The sequence below is a fragment of the Aquarana catesbeiana genome, linkage group LG05 (assembly GCF_042186555.1).
Source record: "Aquarana catesbeiana isolate 2022-GZ linkage group LG05, ASM4218655v1, whole genome shotgun sequence".
Classification (NCBI taxonomy): domain Eukaryota; kingdom Metazoa; phylum Chordata; class Amphibia; order Anura; family Ranidae; genus Aquarana; species Aquarana catesbeiana.
This window is the reverse complement of record NC_133328.1, coordinates 390,405,023-390,431,066: the sequence shown is the minus strand read 5'-3', so window position 1 is coordinate 390,431,066 and position 26,044 is coordinate 390,405,023. Positions and strand designations below refer to the sequence as shown.

Here is a 26,044-nt window from a genome sequence, read left to right as displayed (position 1 = left end):
GCAAGACATTTAGGAGCTGGCGAGCCTTAGATGAATGCATGGTTCCCTCCGCCCAGTCTATGTCTGGATAATTAAAATCCCCCATTATGATAACACTTCCCATCCTTGCTGCTAATCCAAATTGTGATAGGAGGTCTGTCTCCCCCTCCTCCCTCAGGTTAGGGGGCCTATAGCATACTCCCAGTGTTATTTTCCTCTTAGCTTCATCCCTTTGGAGCTCTACCCATAAGGATTCCACCTCCTCCCTAGCTCCCTTATTGATGTCATCTCTCACATTCATTTGTACTTCGTACATATATCACTTCGTGATATATAGACATACCCCTCCCCCTTTTTTACCCTCTCTATCCCTGCGATAAAGGGAATACCCTTGATTGGTTGCCAGCCAATCATGAGAGCTGTTGAACCACAAATTCCCACAAAATCTAAATCCTCCTCGTTCAACACTATCTCTAGTTCACCCATCTTGTCCACCAGGCTCCTGGCATTGGTGAACATGCCACATAGTTTAGACCGGTCGCATACCGTCCTCTTATTGAGTGTTCCGAGAATGCAAATAGGACTTGTTACCATAATTACCTCGGGTTTATGTGCTTTATTCAACCTACCAATAATGCCCCCAATACTACCCTCTGGAATATGTTCATTGCTGACTATCTCTACCTCTGGACCCTCCCCCCCGTCGCCTAGTTTAAAAACCCCTCTAACTTTTTGGCCATCCTCACTCCCAGCAGATCTGCACCCTCCCCATTTAGGTGCAGTCCGTCCCTTCTATAGAACTGGTGACCTACTGAGAATTCGGCCCAGTTCTCTAGGTACCGAAACCCCTCCTTACTACACCAGCTCCTCAGCCACTTGTTTACTTCCCTAATCTCCCTCTGCCTTTCTGGTGTGGCTTGAGGTACCGATAGTATTCCTGAGAATACTACTTTGGAGGTCCTTTTCCTCAATTTAGCTCCTAAGTCCCTAAAATCGTTCTTTAGGACACTCCATCTGCCTCTGACTTTGTCATTGGTGCCAACGCGCACCATGACAGCCGGGTCTTCCCCAGCCCCTCCCAGTAATCTGTCTCTCTGTCCTTCTAAGAATTGAGTCCCCTACCACCAGAATCTGTCTATCCTTTTCCTTCGCTTCCCCCCCACTCTCACTGGAGGAGTTCTTCCCCTGGCAGCTAGGAGAGTCCCTCAGCTCCAGCAACGCTAGTCCCTGACCTTGTTACATAGGACTACATTAAAACAAAATACTTAAAGTGTTACTAAATCCACAACAGTAAAATCAGTCTGTATATGCAGTAAAGCATGCTTGTTATACTCACTGAGGGACCTAAGGGGTTAATCCTCTGCATTGTGTAAAAATGCTGTTTGAATCTGTATGCATAGATCCTCCCCTCCTTCCACTGACTGCAGAACAGGTCTGGATAATACACAGCCTTTGGAGTCAGGCTACACATGCTCAGTTTGGTGTGTATTGCTAGAGAGATTTTTTTTTTCTTGGGAGAGTGCATGGGATCATCACAGGGCCAATCAGCACTGTCCAGACAGAGGGTCAGGGGCCCTGGATCCTGATAGGAAAGCTCAGGGCAGTATTAAAATTCCTCCAAGCTTTACCAGAAACTGATAGGAGCCACAAAACTGATATATAGTGCTGATGAGAAAAAGTATTTAGCAGTTTATATTTATTAAAATAAATACATTTTCATGATCTGTGTACTGTGGGAGACCGGATATCATGAATGCAGAAACCTATGTTTAGTAACACTTTAAATACCAAATATATTTAAATACCAAAATGTGATTTTATGATTTTCTGGAAAATTGTACAATTCTTTTCCTACTGACATGCTTAGCTCATAAAAAAGAGAGGAACAGAAACAGCAAATGTTTAAAGATGGACTCCAGACAGATAGTTGAATACAGTCAAAAAACCATCTGTGAATTTTTTTACCTGCAAAATTACTTGTAATTCTGTTCAGGCAGTTTTGTGATCCAAGTACCCCTGCCAGACAGCACATCCATGCCTTATGCCTTTGTAGATTATACTGCAGCTAACCAATACAGCTTTTTTTGGAACCCAGCCCATCCTTTAAATGGACAGTAAGGAAGCAGTGATACACTGATGACATCATACCTGTGTTCAACTCTCTTGTAAGCATGTACACAGTGTTGACTGACACTAATACACAATGTAATAAAGCCCAAATGTCTCAGAGTGCTGACCCTACCTCTCCAAGTGCTTTATTGCAGTGTTGACAGGTGGCCGATATCTAACTCAGATACGTTTAAAAAAAATATTTTGAATGATTTTACTGTGTATTTGTTTATTTGTGTCTTCGTACAGGTACTGTATAGATGTATTCAAAGTTAGAATATTAAAATAAAGTTTAAAGTAAATACTTCACATGAATCAATAGGCCTGTGCTACCACAGTAGTCTGGTATATTTTATTTATGTGATTGTGTTTTGGTATTCCCCTGTTTTAGACTGGGTTCACACTAGCTACAGCCGTGGCTCACAGCAGGGGTCCGGTGCATCCCTGTACACCAATTCAGGTGCGAATAAGGTCCGAATTTTTGCCTGAATTCAGACCTGAAATGGACCCAAAGACACACAGGACCCTTTTCCAATGTGGACCGCGGCCACCCCAGAGATGTGTGAACCGGCTCCATTGAGAGCCAGGCATGCTCTCCTCTCATACGAATTGAATGCGGGAAAACCGGCATCCAATTCGCATAAGTGTGAACCCAGCCTTAGGCTCAGTTCACACTGCCACGACTTGTCATGTGACTTGACATTTCAAAGTTGCATGACAAGTCGCACCCCATTAACTGCAATAAACCATCTAGACAGGGGAAGGCCTGTGGATTTAGTGTACCTGAATTTTGCAAAGGCATTCGATAAAGTCCCCCATAAGCGCTTAATCTACAAGCTGAGACCCGCAGGCATGGACCATAAGGTTTGTTCTTGGATAAAAAACTGGTTACAGGGGCATGTCAAAAGGGTAGTGATAAATAACATGTACTCAGACTGGTCTGGAGTGGTAAGTGGGGTACCCCAATGTTCTGTCTTGGGACCAATTCTATTCAATGTATTCATAAATAATATAGAGGATGGGAAAAATAGCTCAACCTCAGTATTTGCAGACGACACAAAAATAAGCAGGGCAATAACTTCACATCAGGATGTAGAAATTTTACAGATAGACCTGAACAAAATAATGGAGTGGGCAACTACATGGCAAATGAGGTTTAATGTAGAGAAACGTAAAGTAATGCACTTGGGGGCGAAAAACATAAATGCAAACTACTCAGTAGGGGGGGAACCACTGGGGGAATCAAGAATGGAGGAATATCTTGGGGCCCTAGTAGATGACAGATTGAGCAATAGCATGCAATGTCAAGCTGCAGCTACCAAAGCCGGCAGAATATTAGCATGCATAAAAAAGGGGATATACTCCAGAGATAGAACTATAATCCTACCACTTTATAAAACTCTGGTTAGACCACATCTGGATTATTCTGTCCAGTTCTGGTCATCAGTCCTCCGAAGGGATGTTCTGGAACTGGAGAAAGTCCAAAGAAGGGCAACAAAACTAATATGGCGACTGGAGGACCTCAATTATAAGGAACGACTGCAAACACTAATCTTATTCTCGCTGGAGAAACAATCCTTGAGAGGGGACATGATAGCAATTTACAAATACCTCAATGGCGATCACAGCATAGGAAAAAAACGATTCCTTTACAAGGAGTGTGAGAGGACACAGGGCCACACAATGAGATTGTAGGAGAAGTGGTTTAACCTTAAACTGTGTAGGGGGTTATTCACTGTCAGGGCAATAAGGATGTGGAACGCTCTTCCGCAATTGGTGGTGGCAGCGGGGAGTATGGATATTTTTAAGAGACTCTTAGATGTGCATCTTAAAGAACACACTATACAGGGATATGGGAAATAATTATAGACACTGACACATGTGCACCTACACAGGTTGAACTGGATAGACATTTGTCTTTATTCAACCTTACCTACTATGTAACGACTATGTAACCATTCTAATCTGTGCGACTCAAGTCGCGGTTACTTAGAAAAAGGTTCCTGCACTACTTCATCGTAACTTACATTTACTTCTGCTAATGAAGTTGCAAGCAAGCCACAATTAAGTCATGCATGATGTGGCCGTCAAAGTTGCGTGAAGGGAGTAGTGGGTTGTTTTTTACCTTAATGCGGGGAATGCAGGTAAAAAACACCTAGATTTCAGAACCATATCATCATTACCAAAATATACTGTTATTTTCATTAAATACTACTCTCAAGCTCTGCCATGTGACCCAATGTATAGACAGAGATCACATGTTTTCTGTCTGACAGGAAAAATTAGGTCAGTTATTTTTAGTCAGGCAGACCCTGGCTGGGAGACTTACAGCTGATCAATAAGTATAGCAATAATATTCACAAGCAACGCAACAAAAAGGCAGTAATAACTGTTACACAAGTGGCAGTTTCTTTGACCCTAAGGTACAACACCACAGGCATATGTCCTGACATATTAAATGAGGACATATGCACAATGTAAAGAAAAAAAATATTGTTTTCTTTTTTGTTTGTCTTTATTGTTAATATTCTATTGTCAACGCCAATGCCAGTTCACTAAAGTTATATCTGGAATTAGCCTACAGTGCCAGTTGAAGCACTTGACTTCTATTAGCAGTTATATGAATTGTATAATGTAGGTACATACATACTGTGAGCACTCATTCACACTTGCAAAGCACTTTTCATCCGTTTATAATATTAGCATGTTAAGTGCATCAAAAATACAACAAATGCATTGTAATCACACACTTGATCTTTGCTTTTACAATGCAAGGATATTACATTCATGCACTTACAGTGTGTAGGTGCAACAAATGTTGGGAAGTGGGAACTGCTAACTTGATTTTTTATGGTTCCTTTTTTTTCCATACAGATTCTTGTGATAAAGTTGAAAACATTAAAATGGGTTTTCTGAAGCAGATGCACAAAGTAGTAACTGGTCAACAAATTAATGTAATAGGTAGTGATAGTGATGGGCGATCTTCACAAGCCTGATTCACGGAGATTTCACTGAATCTTAACTGAAAATCCCAAAACACAAACTTAGCCAATTCCAAGGCATCCCTTAAATCTGTTATTTGACAAGTTTTTATATTTTGCATGATACCCTCAAAGCCATGTGAACAGGACCCTGTCCCTACTGTAATGTATTTATTTTTTGTCAATGGCAGAGGCTTTCTGTGGAAGTGCTTAGATTCCAATGCCTTTTTTACAGAAGTTTGACAATTAGCCCTAGTCATACGTAGAATCTGCTAATAGTAATATTACTTACTTTTAGCAGATTCTTTCTATGTGTAAGGCTTTTTGCAAGCTGGGTCCCAGTAAGAGTACAAAGATGATGTGTGAGACTGTACCAAGAAGACAAGGAGGGGGAAAGCAGGACATTCCAAAAGGAGAGGCACAGGTGGGGGAGCAATGATATGCTAGAAGAGGGACTCTACAGCGGGCATCAGATGCCATCTGCAAAAAAAAAAAAGCTACACTATAACCACACTCAAGTCCAGAGTTCTAAGCCCCACTTTGCTCAAGTGCTCTCATATCTAGTGGAAATTTTCCACCTGCAATTCTTTTTTAAATATATGTTATTTTAAAAAAACATATATTTTTATATGTATAATAATTTTATTATTGTATTAGATTTTTATTATCACTTTTTTTCTCGAAAGGCTGTCCTTGCCACAGTCAAGCAAATACGGGCAGGGACACTAAGGATGTACATAAAAAGATAGACTACTAGGTATCAAGGATGTAAAACTGGCTGAACATGACCTACTGTAATGTGTGCTCAAGGTAATGGCCTGCCCTGCTGCAGATGACATGTCAAAGACATGTGGTGCAATGAGCGGATTTCTAAATAAGGAGCTGAAATCAGACCTGGATCACAGAGGACTACCAAATGGTACTGATAGTCTTTATGCTTTTATGCATAATGTGCTAGTATGCATCGCATACTAAAACATTATGTGACCCTTACCTGCAAACGAAGCCCACACTGTCCCCACTGCAGGCCGCATCCAAGTTTGCCCCTCTTCCTTTCTGGGGCCGTGGACTCCAGCTCTGTGACTGCGTGACGTCACTCCCACACATGTGCACGGGAGCCGGCAGACACGACACTCACGCCTGAAGAAACGGCACGGGGGGCATGCTTCGATGACATCATCGGCACAAAACAAAGGTAATATCTCCTAAACGGTGCAAGTTTAGGAGATATTTACAGTACCTTATTCTAGGCTTACCTATAGGTACAACTTCCACAGAGAGGTTTACAACCTCTTTAATGTTTGGGGAGTGTCAGATTAACTATTTCATAAATATTTCCCTGAGACTGATAACCTATCTTCTTTTTTTCTGACCACATATTTTTGAACAATTTGGTGTAGGGAGATTTGGCAGGGGGTTGCAGTGCATCTGCGGTGAGGGTGTGCGATGTTTTGGGTGCACAGTTTTTACATTTTTTATTCAAAGGATACAGTGAGGTATTGTAAAAAAAAAGGCATCCCTTGAATGGTCTCTCAGCAACAAATGCCTGATGTGCTCTAATCTTCCAAAACTCAAAAAATATATTCTAAAATAAAAGAGGAAAGACCCCAACTAATGGAAAAAATAGCTAAGGTGTTGACAGCTGAAAAACCCAATCACTTAAAATCTCATATAAGCTTTGACACGATATATCACTTGGCAATTATTTTTTTCTTAATCGCTAGCTTTCATTTCATTGTTTGGGCACTTTGTGTTATGCAGTGAAAACTGATATAAACAATTCTTGTTCAAGCACTTTATGTTATGCTATGACAATATATAAAGGTCCTTGTTTGCACACTTTATGCATAGCTCCCAAATGTTTTGAGGGGCTGTCCCTGATTTGGAACAAAGTCTTCCTGTCCTTCTTTTCTCCTCATTTATCCCTCATTTTGGTCTGATCTATATAGCTGTATAGTAAATGCACTTTTTATCTTTCAAAAAGTGTTTCCCAGTGCTAAACCTTTCATCCAATTTCTAAATTGTTGCATTTGTAAATTTCAAAAGCCAACATAAAGAAGCAGTATTGGTTAAAAAAACGCTTGTGGGATTAATTAATCTTTTTTTGTTGTTGTATAATTGTCCTTAAAGGGGGTGTGGCAGGCGGTGTATCCTATGCCTACATACTTTTGGTAATAGGTGTCTCTCATTCCCATCTCACAAAGTTGGTATGCTTTATGTTCTGCAGTTACAACACTCTGCTTCTGTCTCCTAAAACATCCTGCATGAAAATCACCCTTTTACAGACTCTTCCAAAGGAAATTATAAGCTGCTGTGTTGATGCACACTGCCAAGTCATATTTCACTGTTGTCACCTTTACAAAAAAGGCCTGTGATAAAAACAAAAACAAAAACAATTGCAGCAAGTAACAATTAGGAAATATGCCCTGTGAAAGAACACATGCAGCCTGTTATCACTATAGTGTATGTAGACAGGAAGAGGATGCAGGACATCAGGAGCATTAAAGTGGGAGTAAACCCCCTTGTATGATTTTTACCTATAGGTAAGCCTGTAATAAGGCTTACCTATAGGTACAGTAAATATCTCCTAAACAGTGCATATTTACTTTAGATGCAGCCGATGAAGTCACCGGAGCATGCGCTCTGAAGGAATGGCATACCTGTGCCATTCCTTCAGGACCGTGTTATAAACAGTGACTCCCGTGTGCATGCCGGAAGGTAGACCGGGTGATGATGGAAGCGCCTTTAGCGGGGACAGCACGCCATTGAAGGGCTTTGTTTTCAGGTACTTAAGTCTGTCATGATGTGCTAGTATGCAATGCATACAGTACTAGCACATTATGACCTAAACTGCCTGGTGCCAATTTTTATTTTATTTTTTGATGTGGTTTACTACCACAGCGCTTATCTACATGACATTCAGTAAGGGTTTACATCAACTTTACCAGACCTGCCAGTGCTTGCAAGATGTAATTTCTCTCTATAAAGTTTGTCATGAGAATGCCCTACAGATGAAGCATGTTGCCAATATGGCTGCTGTGACCTCTCCAGTTTATAATGCGGAGGTTGACTTATCCAAATCCTCCCTTATTGGCCCTTATAAGCCAGCTGACTTAAAGCAGAGCTCCACCCAAAAGGGGAAGCTCTGCTTGTCTGCCCCCTCCCCCCTTTGCTGTCCCAATTGCCACCTTTTGGGGGAGCGGGTACCTGGTTTTGACAGGTAGCCGCTCCAAAACTCATAGCAGCAGTGAACCCAGAACTCATCACTAGCAATGGAATGCATGGGTTGCCGTGAATCTTTTTAGACACAAAGATTACTATGGTAGGAGATGTTAAAATAGGTTTACAATTCAGTGATAACTTTTTAATTAACCCTTTCCCAATCAGATAATTAAATAGCTAAATTGCTTTCAACCCTGGTGCAAAACATAAATCAGGTTTTGGTCCTTAAGACAAGGGGGGCTGGTATGGAGCCCACACCTACTTCATCCTACAACGGTTTTGCTATTAAAGAAAAAAAATGTTTGGGCAATGTTTATAGTGCAGCATACCAAGGTTTCTGTTATTAATCAGTAATTTAAGTCTGCGCAGACTTTGTATTGTTTTAAAGCTCTTCTCTGGGTACTCCCTTCCTCTAAGCCTAATCTAATTACCATATTAGCTTATACATAGAAAAATAAAAACCCTTCTCTAAAAGCCTCTTCTACTTACCTAAATCCCTGTTCATGTGATGTGCTAAAATCTTGTTTTATTCCTCACAGCAGAGTGGTAGAGTCCTTTTTTGGGAGTCCATGTTGTTGCTTAGGTGAGGTGCACATTGTCCATTGGCTGGCAAGTGGCAGGGTACTCTCAGGCTCTAGAAGACTGCAGTGCCGGGATGTTGTCACCATGAGAAGACCGTTGTTGGGGGGGACAAGGGGAATTTATTTGCACCTGTTGCTTTGCCCTTCATAGTTAAAGCACAGATTAATTTTAAGCGTAGCCAATGTTTAGACATTTGTAGTGATCACATACTTATATGATAAACCTCATACAGCTTGATTAACATCCTAAGGATATGGTTAAAAACCATCATACGATCTAATTAGAGTATTTACTGCATTTCTAAGGCATATTAAATATCTCTATTTAACAGGATCATGGTGAGTACAGTTCATTTACCAGTTTCTGTTATGGACTTGTGCTCTCTTTATCCTTAAATGATGTATTTTTATTACAATATGTGATATACTTTGCAGGTATGGTCATACCTCTATATGACAGTTTTAAGAATATAATATACACATCCCCCCCTACGGGAGATCTGGCATGTTCTGGACTGGTCTGGATGCAGGTCATTGGGGCCTTTGTGGGAATTCTCCCAGCTGCACTCATTCTGGGTCTCATTTATGAGGTATGGTGTTTGTGCGTTTGGGGTGTTTGTGGTTTGGAGGGGTTGGTTTTTCTTTTTTTTTCTCATCTTAGGGGGCTGTATGTGCTCTAGGGGGGGTTCTTTGGCTTTGTGGGTATATTGTAGCCATGTTTGTGCAAGTTATACTTTGTTAAATCTTTTGTAATGTGATATACTAATTTCTGTTTTTCTTTTTTGTTTAGACATCTAAGGTTGAGCATATCATGTTTTTTACATTTATCAATTAAATATCCTCATCCTTTTTCCTGATGAAGCCGTCCCGGCGAAACATGTTAACCACTTAAGGACCGCCTCACGCCGATGTACGTCGGCAAGGTGGCACGGGCAGGCAGAATCACGTACATATACGGACCCCGGTCCTCTTTTGTCCCCCGGCGATCGGAGGTGAGGGGGAGGCCATCCATTCGTGGCCCCCCCCCTCACGATCGCCGCCGGCCAATCAGAACATTCCTTTGCTGCTGTATGCTAAACAGCAGCAAAGGAAATGATGTCATCTCTCCTCGGCTCGGTATTTTCCGTTCCGGCGCCGAGGAGAGAAGACTGTAATGTGAGTGCACAAACACTACACACACTCAGTAGAACATGCCAGGCACACAAAACACCCCCGATCCCCCCCTGATCACCCCCCAATCACCCCCCCCCCCCCCGTCACACTGACACCAAGCAGTTTTTTTTTTTTTTTCTGATTACTGCATGGTGTCAGTTTGTGATAGTTACTGTGTTAGGACAGTTACTGTTAGCCCCCTTTAGGTCTAGGGTACCCCCCTAACCCCCCCTAATAAAGTTTTAACCCCTTGATCACCCCCCGTCGCCAGTGTCGCAAAGCAATCATTTTTCTGATCGCTGTATTAGTGTCACTGGTGACGCTAGTTAGGGACGTAAATATTTAGGTTTGCCGTCAGCGTTTTATAGCGACAGGGACCCCCATATACTATCTAATAAATGTTTTAACCCCTTGATTGCCCCCTAGTTAACCCTTTCACCACTGAATACCATATAAGTGTTACGGGTGACGCTGGTTAGTTCTTTTATTTTTTATAGTGTCAGGGCACCCGCCGTTTATTACCAAATAAAGGTTTAGCCCCCCGATCGCCCGGCGGTGATATGCGTCACCCTAGACAGTGTCAGATTAGCGCCAGTACCGCTAACACCCACGCACGCAGCATACGCCTCCCTTAGTGGTATAGTATCTGAACAGATCAATACCTGATCCAATCAGATCTATACTAGTGTCCCCAGCAGTTTAGGGTTCCCAAAAACGCAGTGTTAGCGGGATCAGCACAGATACCTGCTAGCACCTGCGTTTTGCCCCTCCGCCCGGCCCAGCCCAGCCCAGCCAAGTGCAGTATCGATCGATCACTGTCACTTACAAAACACTAAACGCATAACTGCAGCGTTCGTAGAGTCAGGCCTGATCCCTGCGATCGCTAACAGTTTTTTTGGTAGCGTTTTGGTGAACTGGCAAGCACCAGTCCCAAGCAGCGTCAGGTTAACGCCAGTACCGCTAACACCCACGCACGCAGCATACGCCTCCCTTAGTGGTATAGTATCTGAACAGATCAATATCTGATCCGATCAGATCTATACTAGCGTCCCCAGCAGTTTAGGGTTCCCAAAAACGCAGTGTTAATGGAATCAGCCCAGATACCTGCTAGCACCTGCGTTTTGCCCCTCCGCCCGGCCCAGCCCAGCCCACCCAAGTGCAGTATCGATCGATCACTGACACTTACAAAACACTAAACGCATAACTGCAGCGTTCGCAGAGTCAGGCCTGATCCCTGCGATCGCTAACAGTTTTTTTGGTAGCGTTTTGGTGAACTGGCAAGCACCAGCGGCCTAGTACACCCCGGTCGTAGTCAAACCAGCACTGCAGTAACACTTGGTGACGTGGCGAGTCCCATAAATGCAGTTCAAGCTGGTGAGGTGGCAAGCACAAGTAGTGTCCCGCTGCCACCAAAAAGACAAACACAGGCCCGTCGTGCCCATAATGCCCTTCCTGCTGCATTCGCCAATCCTAATTGGGAACCCACCACTTCTGCAGCGCCCGTACTTCCCCCATTCACATCCCCAACCATATGCAGTCGGCTGCATGAGAGGCATTTTCTTTATGTCCTCCCGAGTACCCCTACCCAACGAACCCCCCAAAAAAGATGTTGTGTCTGCAGCAAGCGCGGATATAGGCGTGACACCCACTATTATTGTCCCTCCTGTCCTGACAATCCTGGTCTTTGCATTGGTGAATGTTTTGAACACTACCATTCACTAGTTGAGTATTAGCGTAGGGTACAGCACTGCACAGACTAGGCACACTTTTACAGGGTCTCCCAAGATGCCATCGCATTTTGAGAGACCCGAACCTGGAACCGGTTACAGTTATAAAAGTTAGTTACAAAAAAAAGTGTAAAAAAAAAAAAAAAAAAAAAAATATATATAAAATAAAAAAAAATAGTTGTCGTTTTATTGTTCTCTCTCTCTCTATTCTCTCTCTATTGTTCTTCTCTTTTTTACTGTATTCTATTCTGCAATGCTTTATTGTTATTATGTTTTATCATGTTTGCTTTTCAGGTATGCAATTTTTTATACTTTACCGTTTACTGTGTTTTATTGTTAACCATTTTTTTGTCTTCAGGTACGCCATTCACGACTTTGAGTGGTTATACCAGAATGATGCCTGCAGGTTTAGGTATCATCTTGGTATCATTCTTTTCAGCCAGCGGTCGGCTTTCATGTAAAAGCAATCCTAGTGGCTAATTAGCCTCTAGACTGCTTTTACAAGCAGTGGGAGGGAATGCCCCCCCCCACCACCATCTTCCGTGTTTTTCTCTGGCTCTCCTGTCTCAACAGGGAACCTGAGAATGCAGCCGGTGATTCAGCCAGCTGACCATAGAGCTGATCAGAGACCAGAGTGGCTCCAAACATCTCTATGGCCTAAGAAACCGGAAGCTACGAGCATTTCATGACTTAGATTTCGCCGGATGTAAACAGCGCCATTGGGAAATTGGGAAAGCATTTTATCACACCGATCTTGGTGTGGTCAGATGCTTTGAGGGCAGAGGAGAGATCTAGGGTCTAATAGACCCCAATTTTTTCAAAAAAGAGTACCTGTCACTACCTATTGCTATCATGGGGGATATTTACATTCCCTGAGATAACAATAAAAATGATTTAAAAAAAAAAATGAAAGGAACAGTTTAAAAATAAGATAAAAAAACAAAAAAATAATAAAGAAAAAAAAAAAAAAAAAGCACCCCTGTCCCCCCCTGCTCTCGCGCAAAGGCGAACGCAAGCGTCGGTCTGGCGTCAAACGTAAACAGCAATTGCACCATGCATGTGAGGTGTCACCGCGAATGTCAGATCGAGGGCAGTAATTTTAGCAGTAGACCTCCTCTGTAAATCTAAAGTGGTAACCTGTAAAGGCTTTTAAAGGCTTTTAAAAATGTATTTAGTTTGTCGCCACTGCACGTTTGTGCGCAGTTTTAAAGCATGTCATGTTTGGTATCCATGTACTCGGCCTAAGATCATCTTTTTTTTTTCATGAAACATTTGGGCAATATAGTGTGTTTTAGTGCATTAAAATTTTAAAAAGTGTGTTTTTTCCCCAAAAAATGCGTTTGAAAAATTGCTGCGCAAATACTGTGTGAAAAAAAAAAAATGAAACACCCACCATTTTAATCTGTAGGGCATTTGCTTTTAAAAAAATATATAATGTTTGGGGGTTCAAAGTAATTTTCTTGCAAAAAAAAAAAAAATTTTCATGTAAACAAAAAGTGTCAGAAAAGGCTTTGTCTTCAAGTGGTTAGAAGAGTGGGTGATGTGTGACATAAGCTTCTAAATGTTGTGCATAAAATGCCAGGACAGTTCAACCCCCCCCCCCCCAAATGACCCCATTTTGGAAAGTAGATACCCCAAGCTATTTGCTGAGAGTCATGTCGAGTCCATGGAATATTTTATATTGTGACACAAGTTGCGGGAAAGAGACAAATTTTTTTTTTTTTTTTTTTGCACAAAGTTGTCACTAAATGATATATTGCTCAAACATGCCATGGGAATATGTGAAATTACACCCCAAAATACATTCTGTTGCTTCTCCTGAGTACGGGGATACCACATGTGTGAGACTTTTTGGGAGCCTAGCCGCGTACGGGACCCCGAAACCCAAGCACTGCCTTCAGGCTTTCTAAGGGCGTAAATTTTTGATTTCACTCTTCACTGCCTATCACAGTTTCGGAGGCCATGGAATGCCCAGGTGGCACAAACCCCCCCCCCCAAATGACCCCATTTTGGAAAGTAGACACCCCAAGCTATTTGCTGAGAGGTATAGTGAGTATTTTGCAGACCTCAATTTTTGTCACAAAGTTTTGAAAATTGAAAAAAGAAAAAAAAAAGTTTTTTCTTGTCTTTCTTCATTTTCAAAAACAAATGAGAGCTGCAAAATACTCACCATGCCTCTCAGCAAATAGCTTGGGGTGTCTACTTTCCAAAATGGGGTCATTTGGGGGGGTTTTGTGCCACCTGGGCATTCCATGGCCTCCGAAACTGTGATAAGCAGTGAAATCAAAAATTTACCCCCTTAGAAATCCTGAAGGCGGTGATTGGTTTTCGGGGCCCCGTACGCAGCTAGGCTCCCAAAAAGTCCCACACATGTGGTATCCCCATACTCAGGAGAAGCAGCTAAATGTATTTTGGGGTGCAATTCCACATATGCCCATGGCCTGTGTGAGCAATATATCATTTAGTGACAACTTTGTGCAAAAAAAAAAAAAATTGTCACTTTCCCGCAACTTGTGTCAAAATATAAAATATTCCATGGACTCAACATGCCTCTCAGCAAATAGCTTGGGGTGTCTACTTTCCAAAATGGGGTCATTTGGGGGGGTTTTGTGCCATCTGGGCATTTTATGGCCTTCAAAACTGTGATAGGTAGTGAGGAGTGAAATAAAAAATTTACGCCCTTAGAAATCCTGAATGCAGTGATTGATTTTCGGGGCCCCATACGTGGCTAGGCTCCCAAAAAGTCCCACACATGTGGTATCCCCGTACTCAGGAGAAGTAGCTGAATGTATTTTGGGGTGCAAATCCACATATGCCCATGGCCTGTGTGAGCAATATATCATTTAGTGACAACTTTTTGTAATTTTTTTTTTTTTTTATTATTATTCAGTCACTTGGGACAAAAAAAATAATATTCAATGGGCTCAACATGCCTCTCAGCAATTTCCTTGGGGTGTCTACTTTCCAAAATGGGGTCATTTGGGGGGGTTTTGTACTGCCCTGCCATTTTAGCACCTCAAGAAATGACATAGGCAGTCATAAACTAAAAGCTGTGTAAATTCCAGAAGCTAGCTTGTATACGCTATAACTTTTGCGCAAACCAATAAATATATGCTTATTGACATTTTTTTTACCAAAGACATGTGGCCGAAAATTGAGTTTATTGGATTTTTTTTATAACAAAAAGTAGAAAATATCATTTTTTTTCAAAATTTTCGGTCTTTTTCCATTTATAGCGCAAAAAATAAAAACCGCAGAGGTGATCAAATACCATAAAAAGAAAGCTCTATTTGTGGGAAGAAAAGGACGCAAATTTTGTTTGGGTACAGCATTGCATGATCGCGCAATTAGCAGTTAAAGCGACACAGTGCCAAATTGGAAAAAGTCCTCTGGTCCTTAGGCAGCATAATGGTCCGGGGCTGAAGTGGTTAAAATCATTGGACGTGGAAACATTTGTGTGTGACTACAGTGCTCTCATTTGTCAGTGATAGGCAATATGTGTATACCTACGACTATGACTGTAACTGTATTCCTAACTTTTTTGGAGTGTGTTTCTAAATAAATATTTGTATATTTTTATAATTATATTGTGTCGCTTTCCACATGATGTACCTCTAAAGTCCCATTTCTTCTATCTTCTTGCTCTACCAATTTTAGGGATGTCGGTACCAATATTTGTTATGTTTACTTGGAGCTGACCTCTACCCTATTTACTTCACTAAGGCATATTAAAGCATTTCTAAACAAAAAAAAAAAATCAAAGATTTATTGTATACAGCTTAGCAGTCCTTAGATGTGGTGGCTGCATTTGTTTTTACTTTCCAGGCTGTGAACATTTTTAGCAAGCACAGAACATATCTGTTGATCTTGCCAAAAAAAGAAAAAGAAAAGAAATTAATCTTTGTCACTTCCTGTAAGCCTAAAAGAAAACCCCCGAAAAACTTTTCTTTATTGTGTAAACCACTAGTCCCATTAATCCACCATATAATGGAGAAAAACATGTGTGAAGCCCAACCATGGCTGCCCCTATACAGTAGAGAAAAAAGGTAGACATGAAAGGGCAGGAAATGTATTATTTACAGGGTTTTCTTTTTCTCAGAAAATAGGTGCAGAAACTTAACCATGCCTGCACTGCATGCCATCAACAACCCCCCTCCGCCCGGGAGAGTAGAACGCATCAAAAGGTGGGTTTGGCCAAATTGCCGTGGGAGGTTTTAATGGGGCATTGTTAAATTCCAGAAATTAGTTATGCACAGGGTGCAAGGTTCCAAAGTACAGTGCATACAGAATTCAGGGTTCAGGAGAGTGCAAAGCACAGAGTGCAGGAATCAAGAGTACGATGTGTACGGAGTGTAGAGTTCAGCAGTGTGCTACTTACAGATTTCAGGGTTCAGGGCTGAGCTATGTACAGAGTGCAGGGTTCAGGCGTGATCTACATACGCAGTATAGAGTTAAGGAGTGCATTACCCACAGAGTGCAGAGTTCAGCAGTGCACTGCATACAGAGTGCAGGGTTCAGGAGTGATCTACATACAGAGTATACAGTTCAGCAGTACGCTACGTGTGCAGAGCTGAGGAGTGCACTATGTACAAAGTGCAGGAGTGTGCTATGTACATAGTGCAGTGTTCAGGAGTGAGTACTCTTCCTCTTCCAGTACAGAGCTCACCTCCCACCCCCAAAATCCACTCTCCCCGTCTGCAGAATATTGAAGAGAAGGAACTGCTGCAGAAGAGCAGCTACAACTTACAGTAAGAATGCAGGCTGTAAGCTTCAAGAGGAGCTGCACCTCCAAAGATAGTGCAGCTGTGTACATACCCCGCCCCCCCACCCCCTCCTCTGCTGTCATGTGCAGAACAAGGAGGGCAGTGAGTGTTCTATGAGTGCCACCAGGAAAGAAGTGCTCTCACTTGTTAACACATAAGCCAGGCTTCTGTGTTTTTAAGGGACAGTAGTGATTAGCGATGCAAAGGGCCAGCACCAGAGGTAGCAGAACTCGGTTCCACCACGTTCCAGCTGAAAAAAAGCCCTGATTCGCAGGATTACCAGGAAGATTACCAAAATAAAGAAATAAAGCCTGAAAAAGAACATTAATGCAGCTACATCTAAGGACTGGCAAGCTGTAATATATTATATTTTTGCTGTGGGGTTTAGATACACTTTAATCAGCATGGATAACCCAAGAATTTGCTCAACTGAGCCACATTTTTAGACACTTGCCCTTTACATTCATTAGCACCAAACAATTGCTGTTTTCACATGGAAAATGATTTATTATATCAGCAATTCGCCATTAAATACATCAGCCACTTAAAGCGGAGTTCCACCCAGAAATATTTTTTTTAAAAAGGTAATCCGTTCTATTAATCAATTTTAAACACTATTAATCTGTGTTATTAATGAAATTGCGGCTTAATTAACATTTTTTTATAGTACTTACTTTTTATTTCTACTCTGCAGAGCACTTCAATCTCTAGTATGGGCATGTCAAGAAGGGAGAGGACAAGGGGGTTGGACTTTAATTGAGGCACCGGATCACCTCCACATGAACCCAAGTGAGTCAACTGGTATGGGGGTTCCTGGCCTTACCCCCGTCCATGTTTACATATACACACATTTTTTTATACCTCCTAATCTTATATTATTTTTCTTACCCTTAGCTACATCAAGTGCTTGCTCCTGACGAGTGGCCTTCTAGCCACGAAACACGTAGAGCTGCCATATATTGTGTTTTTGGTTATACATAATATTATACAGCTAACATTTTATACCATATTCCTGGATCACTGAGACCAGAGGTTGCTTGCAGGCAGTATCATTCAATATATGTTTAACTGTAATGCGTTGTTGGTGCACTCTGGAGACTATTGTTTGCCATATCTTGTGATATTCCAGTATTAATTAAGATGTATTGTATTATCCTTTGTATTATTCTGTGATGTTTTCATATATTTTTTACATGATGTATTCTATTTGTACTTTTTGGCAATCAATAAATTCCAACTTTGTTCACCAATTTATTCTTTTGCAACCACGTGCCTCAATTAAAGTCCCACCCCCTTGTCCTCCCCCTTCTTGACTCAAATAGGGATGGAAATGTGTGATCTTACCAGATCACAATTCCACTTAAAGTCCCGAGGGATGGAATAACTGACCTTACCAGGTCATGCGTTCATTTAAAGTCCCTAAAAAATAGCTCCAATTCAAATACATAGAACTAGGGATGGAAGCATGTGGTATTGCATTTCCCTTCTTATCTTATTAATCCTATTGCAACTCTTGTTTGACCTCATGATAGCCTACCTTGATCCATGTACTGTTTTACCAATATTAAGCTTGATACTCATTTTACCCTAATCATACCCTTATATATTTATATCCATTTTATCCTTAATAATTTTATAGTTTATTTTGTTATGCTCTGGTTCATTGATGGGGACGGTGTGAATCCGGGTCCACTCGCCTTCCGATTAGGGTTCTCTGTCTCCGGGAGCTGTGATGCGCCTGGCGGGCCCCCTCCCATCCCCACCTTCCCCTGCCTGGGGGGGCGGGGGCTCCACCACTGCGCATCAACGTCCTGCATCCCAATCTGGACGTGCGGCGTTCTCTGGACGTTCTCACGCCCACTTGTGTGGTTGTCACGCTCACGAGCAGACCCGGGGGTTGTTGGTGCTGGCTGGCCGGGCATTGGTTTCCCGACCCGCCTTGCCCCTCCCCCCTTCCTGCCACGCGGCGTGACGTCGGTGGGTGGTCCCCCAGCGGCGCTCATAAGGGTGTCTTCCAAACGGCATTTGGTACACGAGGCTCCTCTCCACACTTTGTTTTCACTCAGCCTAGGATTCCGTTTCACCTTGTCGGTTCTCTCATCACAGGTATCTCCACCATATCTTTGGTCTCCTCCTTCACTCCTTCGCTAGTTCTATCAGTACTTTCCTTCACCCCCTTGCTTTTCCATCAATGCTTGGTTGCCATTCTCACCACTTATCCCTCTCCTCTTCACGGATCTTTCCATTCACTCATGCACATCACCATCTCTTATTGTGAACACTCTGGTTCACCTTCCCATTCATCTCACACCCAGGTTGCCTCCTGATCCTATGCCTGCCTTGGTCGATGCCTGTTGGGTGCTGCTGCTGGGACACCCACCCCAGCTCCCGGTTGGGAATACTTTTGGATGGCTTGTGTTACCCGGCACCGCATCACCTCCACATGAACCCGAGTGAGTCAACTTGTATGGGGGTTCCTGGCCTTACCCCCGTCCATGTTTACATATACACACATTTTTTTATACCTCCTAATCTTATATTATTTTTCTTACCCTTAGCTACATCAAGTGCTTGCTCCTGACGAGTGGCCTTCTAGCCACGAAAAACACGTAGAGCTGCCATATATTGTGTTTCTGGTTATACATAATATTATACAGCTAACATTTTATACCATATTCCTGGATCACTGAAACCAGAGGTTGCTTGCAGGCAGTATCATTCAATATATGTTTAACGGTAATGCGTTGTTGGTGCACTCTGGAGACTATTGTTTGCCATATCATGTGATATTCCAGTATTAATTAAGATGTATTGTATTATCCTTTGTATCATTCTGTGATGTTTTCATATATTTTTTACATGATGTATTCTATTTGTACTTTTTGGCAATCAATAAATTCCAACTTTGTTCACCAATTTATTCTTTTGCAACCACGTGCCTCAATTAAAGTCCCACCCCCTTCTTGACTCAAATAGGGATGGAAATGTGTGATCTTACCAGGTCACAATTCCACTTAAAGTCCCGAGGGATGGAATAACTGACCTTACTAGGTCATGCGTTCATTTAAAGTCCCTAAAAAATAGCTCCAATTCAAATACATAGTATGGGCATGTGAAACCCATTAGCATTCTCTTCCTGGATATGGTGATGATGGATACCCAGCATGCACCTCCCGTTCTCGCGCATGCGCCGTTTACACAGGGCGCAGGGAAAGGATTATTATTTTGTTGCCATAACAACGGTCGGCAAAGGGGGAAGTGCCCGCCCTGTTGTTGCCTTTGCTCACGTCATTTACGGTTTCTAAACAACATGATTCTAGCCTTCGGCGCTGCCCACAGACTCCTGGGAAAGATGACACACATCTCCCAGGAGCACAGGCGCCAAGGCATATAAAGTCAATCACCGCGGACCGAAAGTGGCAGAATAGAAGTGACCCAATAGCAACAGTGGTTACTAAATGAGTAAAAAAAAATTTTTTTTCCCAAATGTTGTTGCGAATGCTATGGATTTATGTAAAGTTGATTTTATGGGTGGATCTCCGCTTTAAACATTCAAGTCCCAATCTCATTTTTCTCAAGACCACTTTTTGTAAATATTTTAGTACCTAGCCCCCTCCTGTATAGGAGAAACAGGTACCCAAGATTTACTTACCCCACTCCATGCTCCAGCTATGTTCCCAGCTTCCTCTTCTATCCAGCGCCTATAGTCCACTTTAGATGAATGACAGTTCCATCATTCTGTCCATTTCCTGTGAGCCTGGGCTTGCAGTACTTCAGGAATGAGTGGCGCTCTTATGTTATTACGTGTGTGCTGCTCAGTCTAAGAATGCCTGCCACCACTAGAGGAGGAAGGAGAACCTCTTGTAATGTCTTTGGACTGCCTGAAGACTGCAGGAAAAGGTATGTATAGGGGATTTTTTTAATTAAAAATACCTTGAGTGCTTCAGCGGAAGTGGAGGGGAGTTACATACAGCTGGCATTCCAGTTTAATTTTTTTTAAATGTTTTTTTTTCTTCATTTTTTCTACTGTAACTGCTAGTTGGGACGCAGCAACCTGCATCCACTTAACAATACACCAAGGCCCCTTACTATTGCTACATTGAAACGTTAACAATTATATCACAAATAGATTCAATTATAAATAGACAAAATTTTAAATTGTATAGTTTCTTAAACATTTTTTTTTTAATACAACACATGCAAATATACAGTATGTTGTTCCTAGAACCAGGGTAAATATGTATATCGCCTTTTAGATTTTTTTTTTTTATATAGGTTTATTACCTTTTTTTATATTGTATAAATTAATAAAGGCCACACATCAAGGGTTAGTTGAAATAGTTGATGTTTCAAAAAGTGTGATCTCAGAGAGCTTCTACGCATTCCCAAGACTTGTGCCCATGCGTTCTACTATGGGAAGGGGCATCTGAGGTAGTCTCCAGGACCAGCTGGCAGCCAAGTTCATGTCTGTGATGCAGGAGCTCTGACAGAGGCTTCTGTATGAATTTAAAGTGGTTGTAAACTCTTGCATTAGCCCAGTGAAGTGACTAGCCTCAGATGATACACGGAGATGAAACAAATCCTCCTACATAAGTTGTACCTGTTTATCTGCTACAATCTTTCCTCTGTATTCATTCTAAGTTCAGAATTTACACAATATCTCTTAGCTCTGAAAAGCAGGGTGTGGGGATCTGAAGTCTCACAGTGCAGATCTCAGTAAGGAGAGCTCTGAGCCCTGATTGGAAGGACAAAACAGCTGAGCTGAGGCTGTCAATCACAGGCTGTGTACTGGAGGTCCCTTCCCTTTCACCTTTTTACCTCTTGGTGTCAGGAAAACTTGTCAGAAGTGACTCATGCAGATAGCAGAGGAACAAAGCAGCAGACAGAGATGACACTCAGTGCTTTGGATTGAGAGAAGAACACACTATAGAGGGATATGTTTTGTTCATATATCATGTCTGAGGTTTACAACCACTTTAACAGGAGTGACAAACATTGCTCCTGTATACACAAAACCTGAAAACAAAGGCTTTGTTCATAAATGCTTTGTACCAATTTTATTGTTACAGAATATTTTTTATTTAGTTATTTTATTATTTTATATGTATATGAAAGGAGTTCAGTTAAACCTGGCAAGTAAAAGAGTGTTTTTATTTCTTAATAAAAATTGCACCTATTTATCCCTTATTGATCCTTAGTTAAAGCAGGGCTCCACCCAAAAGGGGAAGCTCCACTTGTAGCTCAGTTCGGCCCCCCACCTTCCCCTGCAGCTGGCCCATTTACAAAGTGCAGCTCGCTTCGCATTTGCACAGTAGGAAGCCGGCTGTGAAGCCACAAGGCTTCACAGCTGGTTTCCCTTAGTCAAGATGGGGTGCCAGCACCCAATAGCTGATTGAAAATTCGGCTCCGGTGAGGACACCACTGGACACTGGATTCCTGGACAGGTAAGTTCCTTAATATTAAAAGTCAGCAGATACAGAATTTGTAGCTTAGCTGCTGACTTTTAATCTTTTGGGGGGGGGGGGGGGGGGGGTGCTGGAGCTCCTTAAAGTGGTACTAAAGTCTCTTTTTCTCATTAAAAATAACAAACATGTCATACTTATCTGCTCTGTGCAGTGCTTTTGCACAATGCAGCCCAGATCCTTCTCTTCCTGGGTCCCTCTTTGGCGCTCCTGGCCCCTCCCTCCTGTTGACTGCCCCCACACCAAGCAGCTTGCTATTGGGGCACCCAAGGCAAGCTGCAGCTCTGTGTGTCCATTCAGACACGGAGCGGGGTCCCAGCCCCGCCCCCGCCCACTCTATCTCCTCATTGGCTCACTGACTTTGATTGACAGCAGCGAAAGCCAATGGCACTTCACTGCTATCTCAGCTAATGAGGAGGTAGAGTTCCGGGCAACTGAGTCTCTCATGCAACATCGCTAGATCGAAATGGGGCTCAGGAAAGTATTAGGGGGGCTGAGGGGGGCTGCTGCGCACAGAAGGCTTTTTAGCCTAGTGCATAGAATGCATTAAGCTAAAAAACCTTCTGCATTTACAACCACTTTAAGTGTAATCAACCCTAATAAACTTCTTCTTCTCCTTCTCATTTTAACATTTTTTAATATTTGGCAGATTTTTTTCTTTTAATGTCTTTTTAATTCATATTTAACTTTCTTTTTTTTTTTCGTTTTCACAGGTCTTGTACAATTTTGTAGCAACACTTTAAAAAAAATACACAATTTTTTTTAAATGCCTTTATTTCATTTTTTTGCCAAGCTCTGTATCAGAATATTTTTTTGTATGAATGGGACAAATTATAAAATAAAACCTACACTTTTATTTAAATTATCAATAATTACTTACACTAGTAACTTTTCACATTTTTATATCTTAATGTATATACATTTCCTAAAAAATAACATAATCTGTCAGGACAATATTGCCAATATTCTTTGTACCAAAAAAGTGAAAAAAAATGTATTACATTTTTAGGTAAAGTTATTGCCAAATCAGTAGAACAACAGCTACAATGTCCATATTGCTCTGGTCAATAAGGGGTATAACAGTGCAACAGCTGTGGTTTAACCAACCTGGCACTCTAGCCCCATGTACATTCTGACCAGTTGTTAGTTGATAATTTTTTTTTCTGATTGAAAAAAAAAAAAAATAGTTTTAACCAGCACAGTTTTCGTGTGGTCTGCGTAGGTGGGGCTCAATGCACCAGATATTTTGTTCGTATAGGCTCTCACATTGTTATTTTCGATATGACCTTTCCCCATTTAAAAAGAAAATTGTTGGAGTTGGTCTTTAGCTAACTGCTGAATTACAACATGCATTTGTTCTTACAAATAACTTCATGAGAACAAAAAAAAAACAACTGAACTACATAGAAGCACTGTGTATATTAAGCAATCAGGAGTCTGTGAAGCATGCTGTGACTTTTCTCCAGACGACAGTCATTTTTCTTAGAGGCAATGAGTATGCTCTTGGCCAGTAAAAGAGCTGCTCACATTCTTGTGAATATTGGTGAATAATTATGGTTAGCTTTATGGAGACAAAAAAAAGACAATAGAAAGGGGGGTATAAGGATGTATATAGCACTACAATGCAGACAGTGTAACATTCAATTAAATTCTGTGTTTGCTAGAACAAAATATTATATACAGCATGTAAAATAGGTATTGAACATGTCGCAATTTCTCTAGGTAAATATATTTCTAATGGTGCTATTGACGTGAAATTTTCACCACGTGTTGGTAACAACCCAGGCATTCCATACATACAAATAAACCAAAACAAATAAGTTCAGAAATTAAGTTATGTGTAATAAAATGGAATGACACAGGGAAAAAGTATTGAACAACTGAAATCTATTTAATACTTTGTACAAAATCCTTTGTTGGTAATGACAGCTTCAAGACACCTCCTGTATGGAGAAACTAGTCGCATGCATTGCTCAGGTGTGATTTTGGCCCATTCTTCCACACAAATTGTCTACAAATCTTGAAGGTTCCGTGGGCCTCTTCTATGAACTCTGATCTTTAGTTCTTTCCATAGATTTTCGATTGGATTCAAGTCAGGTGATTGGCTGGGACATGCTAAAAGTTTTTTTTTTCTTTCTTTGAAACCAATTGAGAGTTTCCTTGGCTTTGTGTTTGGGATCATTGTCTTGCTAAAATGTCCACCCTCATTTCATCTTCATCATACTGGTAAACTGCAGCAGATTTTTATCAAGAATGTCTTGGTACATTTTTTTCATTCATCTTTCTTTCAATGAAATGAAGTTTGCCAGTACCGTAAGCTGAAAAACAGCCCCACACCATGATGTTCCCACCTCCAAACTTTACTGTTGTTATGGTGTTTTTGGGGTGATGTGCAATGCCATTTGACCTACAAACATGGTGTGTATTATGGCATCCAAAGAATTCAATTTTGGTCTCATCTGACCAGACTATATTCTCCCAGTATTTCACAGGTTTGTCTAAATGTTGTGCAGCAAACGTTAAATGAGATTCAACATGCTTTTTCTTCAGCAATGAAACAATTGTACCTGCTAATTCCAGGTCTTTCTGAAGCTCTCCACAAGTGGTCCTTGACTCCTGAACAACTCTTCTGATAATTCTTTTTACTCCTCTGTCACAAATCTGGCAAGGAGCACCTGGTCATGGCCGGTTTATGGTGAAATGATGTTCTTTCCACTTCTGGATTATGTCCCCAACAATGCTCACTGGAACATTCAGAAGTTTAGAAATCCTTCTGCAACCAATTCCATCAGTATGTTTTGCAACAATAAGGTTGCAAAGGTCTTGAGAGAGCTCTTTGCTTTTACCCATCATGAGATGTTTCTTCTGTGACACTTTGGTAGTGAAACACCTTTTTTATAGGCCATCAGTTAAGACTGAACCAGCTGATATTAATTTGCATTGACAAGAGGCAGAGTTGCTTTCTAAATGATAGATTTGAGCTGGCTTCTTGGCTTTCCATGCCCTTTTGCACCCCCCCCCCCCCCTTCTTCACATGTTTAATACCTTTTCCCTGTGTCATTCCATTTTATTTCACATAAATTAACATATTTGTTGTGGTTTCTTTGTATGTATGAATTGCATGGGTTGTTACTGACATGTGGTAAAAATTTCATGTCAATATTACCTTTAGAAATATATATACCTAGAAAAATGGTTAAGTGTTCAATACTTATTTTACCTGCTGTATATCACCACTTCAAATTCAAATAATCCCAGCTTTCTATTCATTAAGGCCCCCCTTCACACTTGTACTGTCTGATGTGATGTGTTAATGTGTGTTATGTCATGTGTCAATGTGCATTGTGTTAGGGCAGACAATTAATTTAAATAAGCTGACAACCCGCCACAATGGACCTAAAATCAGACCTGCATTGTTTTTTTTAAATTCAGCACAATAGAATGTACTGTGCATTGTAGTGTGCTGCAGTGCAGGTGCATTATAGGTGTATTGGTGAGTCAGTCATTCAAAATGAATGTCACTACACTACACCGCAGAACATGCGTTGCAGTAAAGCACGCTGAAATGTGGGCATTATTGCAATGCATAATTGTAATGCCAGGCTTTAAGTGGAATAGAACTCTCTCAGTCAACAATAAAGTGGTTGTAAAGGCTCAAGGTTTTTTACCTTGTACAGTTGTTCTCATAAGTTTACATACCCTGGCATAATTTATGATTTCTTGGCCATTTTTCAGAGAAAATGAATGATAACACAAAAACTTTTCTTTCACTCATGCTTAGTGTTGGCTGAAGCCATTTATTATCAATCAACTGTGTTTACTCTTTTTAAATCATAATGGCAACAGAAACGACCTAAATGACCCTGATCAAAAGTTTAGAATCCCCAGTTCTTGATACCGTGTTTTGTCCCCTTTAACATCAATGACAGCTGACAAGCAACAAACCTTCGGCACAAAGTCATTTGGAGTGATGAGACCAAAATTGAGCTTTTTGGCCCCACCCTAAATACTACTGTAGTGCTGGTAGATTTCTAATCTACCGCTTATATGTAAATTTAGTGGGTCATC

General features: G+C 41.3%; 1 protein-coding gene across 2 annotated transcripts in view; it reads right to left on the bottom strand.

Moving 5' to 3' along the window:
* The window catches only part of TMEM170B (transmembrane protein 170B), a 65,963-nt gene that overhangs the window by 22,881 nt on the left and 17,038 nt on the right, over positions 1–26,044 (bottom strand). Inside the window, exon 2 of one of the 2 annotated variants that reach the window (XR_012244484.1) lies at positions 23,149–23,537. The exons of the other annotated variant lie outside the window; for it this stretch is intronic. The gene's annotated coding sequence lies outside the window, so the exon portion shown is untranslated. Of the gene's footprint in view, positions 1–23,148; positions 23,538–26,044 lie in introns of those variants that run through there. 2 annotated transcript variants of the gene reach the window in all.